This window comes from Solanum pennellii, chromosome 9 (assembly GCF_001406875.1).
Source record: "Solanum pennellii chromosome 9, SPENNV200".
Taxonomy (NCBI): Eukaryota; Viridiplantae; Streptophyta; class Magnoliopsida; order Solanales; family Solanaceae; genus Solanum; species Solanum pennellii.
The window spans coordinates 40,050,682-40,059,880 of record NC_028645.1 but is presented as its reverse complement, the minus strand read 5'-3'; the positions used below and the strand labels follow the sequence as shown (position 1 = coordinate 40,059,880).

General features: G+C 37.8%; 1 pseudogene; it reads right to left on the bottom strand.

Moving 5' to 3' along the window:
- Positions 1–1,049: 1,049 nt before the first annotated feature.
- On the bottom strand, positions 1,050–2,207 carry LOC107030144 (annotated as a pseudogene).
- Between the last annotated feature and the right edge of the window lie 6,992 nt (positions 2,208–9,199).

The window sequence follows — 9,199 nt, the reverse complement described above, 5'->3', positions numbered from 1 at the left end:
GCGATCAGTATAAGTCGCGGCCGATGCGGGTATTCCACGACCAATGTTTGTTGGGCGATGTGCATAGGACACCACCAAGGCGGGCGGTTCATGGCCAATATCGCCTTGACAATGCCACTTGCGGTTGGCCGATGTTTCTTGACGAAAGCGCATGTGCCTAGGTTGATGCTGCCTACAGTTGCCCAACGCTGATGTCACCGAACTGATGCGCACACAACATAGGTCATGTGTCCAGACCTTGGCTGATAATGCCTCACTTTGACCGACGTTGTTTGCCCTATGTGCACAGGATACGGAGGATGCTGCCTGACGTTTGCCGATGCTGTTGTCACTTCCCTTATGCACACATGCAACGTTCAATGCATGCATGCCTTGATTGAGGTCACATGCAGTTAGCCAACATTGCTTTCCCTTGGACCACTTGGAGCTCTTAATTATGTGTCATTGATTCATATTTAGAGGAGTAGACATCGTTTATTTCCACAGATTCATAATTTACATGAACAACCCAAATATGCACGTTCTAAAGTGCAAACACACATAAGCTTCCACCAATAACTTTTTTAAAAACAAAAAAAATGTTTTCAATAATTTTTTTAAATAATTTTTTTTACTAATACCGAAAATATCTAATCGATTAATAAAACATAGAAAAAAATAAAAATAAAAAATAACACCAAAAATTCATATATAAAATTAGTAACCTCAAATTCAACAATTTTTTAAAAAAATTAATTTTTATTTCTTTTCGATATATCCTGAAAATGAGTAATTGATGAATAAAATTTATTAAAAATATAAAATTAACGCCAAAATTAACAAATAAATATAGGCGGAATTGTCAGGTGAACCATTTTTCTTGTTTCAGTTTGTATTCTAAGACCTTCTACTTACCCCTTTGTCATATGGACCCTTAAACTCAATTAAATGAGACTTTTAAGCTTCTCCAACCATGTGTGTGTCTCATTCTCTTTTATATAATTAACATGTCATATTCACCTCATATATAGAAATGTCATATCATGATTATTTCATAACTATTTAAAAAAATTATTTAATAAAATGTAAAATAGAAAAAATTTAATTTATTTCTTCCATACGTTTTACTCTCTGTATTTTCACTGTTTCATGACCAAAATCAACGGAGAAAGGCATCGTTGCCGTCATCGCCAGTTTTGCCGGTGAACTCATATATTCATTCTTCCTTACCAGTCTTCATCTGCACCGCACACCATCACTGTTTTTATTTCCTCCTCCAATTTCCTCAAAAACAACAACCTAAGCATCCTCTTCCAACAGCTTTTGTTCTAATTCTAGCTTGTATATCTGTTGTTGTAGGTGAACAAAGGAAGACCTATCAGCCTTCGATATTATGAATCTTTGTTGAATGACCTCAGACTTTTGTTGTAGCTCATTCCTTGCTTCAACCAAGAAATTAACAAATTGACCAGAACTAGAAGACTTCGTAAAAGGGTATAATTAAACACACTAATTCCTCTTACTCCTTCACAACCCCATAATCCATCTTCCCTTCCTTTTCCCTATTCGAATAGGATTTTCTTCTTCTTAGCCCATTTCTTTTTCTCGTCCTCTCTTTATCCTTATCCTCTTCAACCCTTTCCGCATGACCCAATTCAATCTTATTCGGGGCATCATCACCCACTTCATCACCAAACAATTTCACCCATTAGGTGAATTAGAGATAAGATCTCAAGAAGAATAGAATGGGTGAAATAGGTTGGTCCAAGCTGACGTGTAATCTTCGATTGTTCATCATTCTTAGAGTCTTATTGTATAGATAAGTCTTGTGCAACTTAAATTAAATGTTGATGGGTGTCATTTATCTTCTTCTTAATAAGCTTAGAGTAAAGAGAAAAATGAAAATTGTGAGAGAACAAAGTAAGAAAGTGAAGAAGAAAAACAATAAAGGGGACAATAGTGATTGCCTCTGGTGTTGGTGGAGAAGAATGTGACTGTAGGGTGGAGAGAATGGTTCAATAGTGGTGAAAAAGAAGAGAAAATTAGGGCCGCCACCATCGGAATGCCTCATTTACAGAAGAGAAAAGAGAAAGGAAGAAGAAATTACTTTTTAGTTAATTATTTTTTAAAAAAAAATCTTTCTTTTATAAATTTAATTTTTTTAATCTAAGAATTTTATTCACTCGCCTTAAGGTGCGTGAAGTCACACACTTTCGCTAACCCAACCATCTTAAATACACATAAGCTTGGTCAATGGTCAGAGCGATTCGTTAAATTGTATTTATTGAGTTTAAGGGTCCGTATGACAAAGGAGTTAATTAGAAGGTGTTAGAAACCAACTGATACAAGGGTTTACCAGACCATTTCGCCAATAAATATGTTTACCTTAAATTCAATAATTGTAACAATGGTTTTTTTAATTTATAATTTTTCGTTAAATCTCAAAAATGGGTAATTAATGAAAAATTAATAGGAAAAACTAAAAAATTAACACAAAAAATACAAAAATAAATATAGTAACCTTAAACACATCAATTTCAATAATTTTTAAAATTTTTATTATTATTTGACAAATCGTGAAAATGGGTAATCATTAATAAAAAATAAGAGAAAGATGAAAAAAATTATAAAATTAATGCCAAAAATTCAATAATAAACATAGTAACCTTAAATTTAAAAGTTTTAACAATATATTTTAATTTTTTTTGGTAAATCACGAAAATGGGCAATTCATGGATAAAAAATAGGAGAATTATAAAAAGTATAAAATTTATGCCAAAAATTCATGAATAAATATAACAACCTTAAATTCATCAATTTCAATAATTTTTTTATTTTTTTTTCATTCGTTAAATTCCAAAAATGGGTAATTTATTTATAAAAAATAGTAGAAATATGAAAAAAATATAAAATTAATGTCCAAAATTCACATACAAATAAAGTAACCTTAAATTCAACAATTTTTAAATTGTTATATTTGTTCAGCAAATCCCGATAATGGGTAATTAATTAACAAAAAATAGGGAAATATGAAAATAATTATAAAATTAACGCTGAAAATTCACTACATAATATAATAACCTTAAATTAAATAATTTCTTATATTTAAATTTTTATAATGTGAAATAGAAAAAAAGAACTATAGAAATAAATTTTAAAAAATGAATAAAAGTCTGAAAAATATGAAAATGATTGAAAATACTTTTGCACGTGTGAAACTAATGATAGACTACATATTTGTACGAATAAAAGATTTGTTCAATATCGTATAAACCGTAATTGTAATGAAATAGGTACAAATGAACCATGTGAGGTTGAAAGGTTGAGAATAGATGATATAAATTAGATGAAAATGTTGTTATACAGAAAGAGTATTTCACAGACTTTTGATTTTTACACGGCATGAACATCCGCACGTTTTCAACTAGACCACGAATAATGACACTTCATACGACGTCGCTTATCTTACAAGTGTAAGCCATGGACGATGCGGGTAGGCACGCCCAATGACAGCTGATCAAAGTGTGCATGCCATAGGTGATGCAGATAAGCCACATCTAACATCGACTAAGAGATGTATGTAGTCTATGTATAATGCTCGCAGGCCACGTCCGACATTGACTGACCGATGTGTACATGCCATTAATGATAGGTGCAGCCCACGTCTGATATCAGTTGACCATTGTGTGCAGGTCAAAGGCGATGCGGGAAGGTCACATCTGTCGTGGACTAAAAGTTGTGTGAAGGCTTAAGGCGATGTGGAAAGGCCACGCTCGACTTTGGCTTACTATTATTCTAGCCAAAGGTGATGTGGGCAGGAAATGCCCGATGTCCGTGAACATCGTTGCATGCCAAGGGAGATGCAGGTAGTGCAGGTAAACGACGATGTGGGAAGGCCACATCTGCCGTTGACTAATGATGTGTGCAGGCCAAAGGCGATGCGGAAAGGCCACGCTCGATGTTGGCTAACTGTTATTCAAGCCAAAGGTGATAGGGGCGGGAAATACCCGATGTCTGTGAACATTATTTTCATACAAAGGGAGATGCGGGTACTGCACACCCGACGATGGCTAAGCGATGTTGACAAACCACGGCCAATGCACGCAGTCCATCGACGTTGGCTGAGCTATGTGCAGGCTAAGGATGATGTGGGTAGTCCACATTTGATGTCGGCTGCTATTTTTGTGCAGGCCAAGGGCAATGCGGGAAAGCCAAGCCTAACAAATGTTAAGTGATTTGGACAGGCCCCGACTAATGAGGTTTGTCCCTCACCTGATGTAGGCTGAGCGATTTGAACATTCCACGACCGGTGCGACAGTCTATGAACGATGTCACCTGGCGATGCTACTTTCCGTTGGCCGATGTCTCTTTCCCAAAGAAGATAGGCCTTAGCTAATGATACCTGTTGTCGACCACATTGATGTAGACTTTGTCGATGCGCACATGCCACAACTTATGCTTCTTGTCGTTGGCCAACGTCGATCGCCAAATGCGCACCAACCTTGGCTTATGCTTCTTGACTCACAAGATGCAATGTTCGCCCAAACGATACATACACACAACGATCAATGCGTGCAAGCCTTGGCTGATATTGCGTTCCATATTCCAATATCACTTGCTAGAAGCGTACAGGCCTTGGATGATGTTGTCATCCATTGGTTGTCGCCTCTAGCCCGAAGCACACAAGACTTGTCCAATTGTGCCTCTTATTGCTAATGTAGATATCGCCATGCAGATGCACACATTCCACGGGTTATGTGTGCATGCCTTGGATGATGTTGCATGCCAATGTCCGACGACGCTTGCTAGATGTGAGCAAACCACGTCAGATGAGTGAAGACATTGGCTGATGCTTCCTGTCATTGGCTGATATCGCCAAGTTGATGCACGCACGCAATGGCTAATGCGCACGGCCTTGTCTTACGCTACTTGTCGTTGGCCGATGTCGCTTGCTCAATTTTTACAGGCTATGGTCGATGCTGCCTGTCGTTGGTCGATGTTAATGTCGCTTGCCAGATGCACACATGCCACATCCGATGCGTACATACCTTCGTTGATGTCGCTTGCCATTGGTCGGCGTCGCTTTCCCTACGCCTACATGCCACATTTGATGTGTGGCCAGTTGGAGCTCTTGATTCCACAACACGGATTCTGACATAGAGGTGTAGACATTGGTTTTTTCCAGAGATTCATAATCAACACGTAAAACCCAAATATGCACGCTCTAAGGTGCAAACACACATTACCTTCCACAAATAAATTTTTATATATTTTAAAAAATAGTTTTTCAACAATTTTCTTTTTATTTTTGTGGGTTATCCAGAAAATGAGTGATTGATTAACAAAACATAGGATAAATATTAACAAATATATAAATAATGCAAAAAATTCACTAATAAATATAGCAACCTTAAATTCAATAATTTCAATATTTTTTTAAATCTTTTTGTTCAGTAAATATCAAAAATGATTAATTGATGAATAAAAATAGAAAAAATATTAAAATATATAATGCCAAAAATTCACAAATAAATATAGTAACCTTAAATTCAATAATTTCAACAATTTTTTAATTTTTATTTTTGTTCAATAAATACCGAAAATGAGTAATTCATGAATAAAAAATAGGAAAAATATAAATTAACGCCAAAAATTTACAAATAAATAACATTACCTTAAATTCATCAAATTCAACCAACAATTTTTTTAAATTTTATTTTTTATGATAATTCCCAAAAATGGGTAATTCATTAATAAAGAATATGAAAAATATGAAAATAAATATAAAATTAACACAAAAAATTCAACAATAAATATAGTAACCTTAATTCAACAATTTCAACAATTTTTATTTTCTAGTTTTCTTTGATAAATCTCGAAAATGGGTTATTAGTTAATAAAAATAGGAAAATATGAAAAAATAATAAAATTAATGCAAAAAATTCACAAGTAAATATAATATCCTTTAATTCAAAAATTTTATAAACTCTAATTTTTAAAATCTGATGTAAAAAATAAACAACCCTAAAAATCAGTTTTAAAAAATGAATAAAAGTTGGAAATATATGAAAATGCTCAAAAATACTTATTATCATGTGAAACTTATGATAGATTACATATTTGTACAAATAAAAGATGTTTCAATATCATACGAACCGTAAACATAATGAAATTGGTACGAATGAGCCAGGTGAGTCCAAAACGTTAAGAATGGATGAGGGAAAATCGATGTATGTGTTGTTATGTAGGAAAGACTTTTCACAGTCTTTTGATTTTTGTACGACATGGACATCCGCATGTTATTTACTAGACCTTGATCAATGTCGTCGTATGTTACATCGTCTAACAACTACTCACAAACAATGCGAGCAGGCATGTACAACGTGGCTAACCGAAGTATGCTGGAAATAGGCGATGCGGCTAGGCCACATCTGATGTCGCAGATTGATGTATGCAGGTTACACAGGATGCGGGAAAGCCATGTCCGACATCGCTAGACCAATGTGTGCAGGCTATGGATGATCATGGTCGGCCACATCCAATCACGACCGAATAATGCGTGAAGGGTAAGGACGATAATTGCAACCGATGTCTAAAGTTGTCTGAGTGTTGTTTGCATACAGAAGGCGATGCGGGTAGGCCACATCTGATTTTGTCTAGACATTGTGTTTCGGCCAAAGGCGATATGGCAAGGCTACGTTCGATTTTGGCTATCCATTTTGTGCAGGCCAAAGGTGATGCGAGCCATCCCAGATGTTGGCTAATCGATGTGTAGGCCAAAGGCGATGGGGGAAGACAATACATGATGTTGCTTGACCGTAGTTTGAAAACCAAGGGCAATGGGTCCTTCAACTCCTAATAGCGGCTGAGTGATGTGTAAAATCTATGACCAATTTTTGTAGTCCACGAGCGACGTTGAATGAGAAGGATGCAGGCTACAGACGGTGCTGGCAGCCCATGTCCGACATCGGTTGTCTTTTGTGTGCAGGACAAGGGCGATGTGGGAAGGTTAATCCCGACAACCTGTGAGTGATGTTCACAGCCCATGGTCGATACAGTAAGTCCACACCCGACGTCGAGTAAGCGATGTACGCCACAACCGATGCGGTAGTCCACGAACAATGTCGCCTGGCTGATGTCACTTTCAATTTTGTCGATGTCCCATGCCCGAAGCACAGAGGCCTTTGCTGATGTTGACTTCTGTTGGCCAACGCCAATATCACCATGTCGATGCGTACATGCAATGGATGATGTGTGTAGTCCTTGGAAAATGCTATTGTTGTTGGCCAACGTTGCTTGCTCAATGTGCAAAAGCCTAGATGATGCTCCTTGATGTTGGTCGATGTTAATGTCATTGAGACGATGCACACACGCCACGACTGATGCATGCAGGCCATAGAAGATGCTGAATTCCATTAGGGAAGTTTGCTTTCTAGATCATGCATGCCATTAAAGATGTGTGATATCCATGGTTGATGTTCCCTGTTGTTGGTTGACGTCCCTTGCCCGAAGCGCAAAAGCCTTGACTAATGGTTCATTCCATTGGCTGACGTCTATGTTGATTAATAGATGCAGAAACACCAAGGATTATGCGTGAATGCCTTGGATTATAATTCATGTTTTTGTCTAACTTTTCTTGATATATGCGCACAAACAACGTAAGATGCGTGAAAACCTTGGTTGGTGCTTTCTATAATTGGCTGACGATGCCTGGCCGATGCATGCAGTCCACGATCGATGTCACTTAGGCATTGCACACATGCTACGATTGATACGTGCAGTCCTTTTCTAATGCTGCCTCCAATTGATCAATGTCTCCTTTCTATTGTGCGCAGGACAAGACCAATATCGTCGATTCAATGCGCACACACCATGACAGATGCATGCAAACCTTGGGTGTTACTTCCTCCCATTGGCTGATGTTGCTTTACTGATGCGCACATACCAAATCCAATGTTGCATGGTCGATGCGCTTAGGAAACAATTGAAGTTGCCCAGTCGATGTGCACATGATTTGTGCGTGCAGGACTTGGGTGATGTTTCATGCAGTTAGCCGACGTCGCTTGCAAGATGCACACATGCCACATTCGTACACACAAGCCTTCGTTGATACCGCATGCCATTGGTATAATTCACTTGCCGGAAAATCATAGTCCATGTTCGTTGATGCAGACCTTGGCGAAGGCGTATACCATTGGTTGTCATCATTTTCTAGATGCGCACATGCCACGCTAGATGTGTGCATGACTTCCTGATGTTTTCTTTTGTGGTTTATATCTACATACTGATGTTTTCAAGCAACGCACAATGCTGGCAGTCAACATCCGATATTGGAAGACCGAAGTGTGTAGGCTACGCACGATGCTGGCAGACCATATTCGACGTAGGAAGACTAATGTGTGCAGGCTGCGGATGATAATGGAAAGCAACATTTCATGTCGGTTGACTGTTGTGTGCAGGCCATAGGCGATGAGGATAGGTAATGCCTGATGTCGCCTGACCTTTATTTGAAGGTCATGGGTGATGCTGGAATGCCACGCCCGACGATTGTTGAGCGATGTGCACAACCCACGGTCAATGCGGGTAGCCCACAGAAAATGCCGACTAAGAAATGTGCAAGCTACGAACGATGCCGGTAGCCCACATCCAACGTCGGCTCGCCATTGTGTGCAAGACAAGGGAGATGTTGTAACAACCTGTATTATGTATATGCTAATTCTATTAATGTTTTACTTGACATAGACTATAGTATAGGTGAGGGATCATGTTTTTTTATATGACTAGTGTTTTTTTAAACTAGCTCAAAAGGTGTTGTAACGCCTTGCACATTTCAACACGTGCATTACAATTTAACTCCAACAGGAAGTATTTGAAATAGTCGTAGGCTTATATTAATGGGCTCACTTGGTGCCCAAATCTATCAATAGGAAATCAAACTAAAACAAAGCCCAGTAGCCAAATCTGCCAGGGCCCAATTCATTTAACGCCCACTCAAAAGCAAGTAGGTGCATCACCTAGATTGACCTTTTGAGCTGCTTGATAGACATAAGCAGGTGCATCACCTATTTTACCAATTAGTGGCTGAAAATGGACCAAAAATGGTAGGTTCTAGAGGATATTTTTATGGTCAACAAATCTCAATATAAAACAAATATGTGGTGATATTTTTATGGTCAGATCTCTTTCTCTCTTTTCTGTTCAAGTTTAAAGCAACAACCTT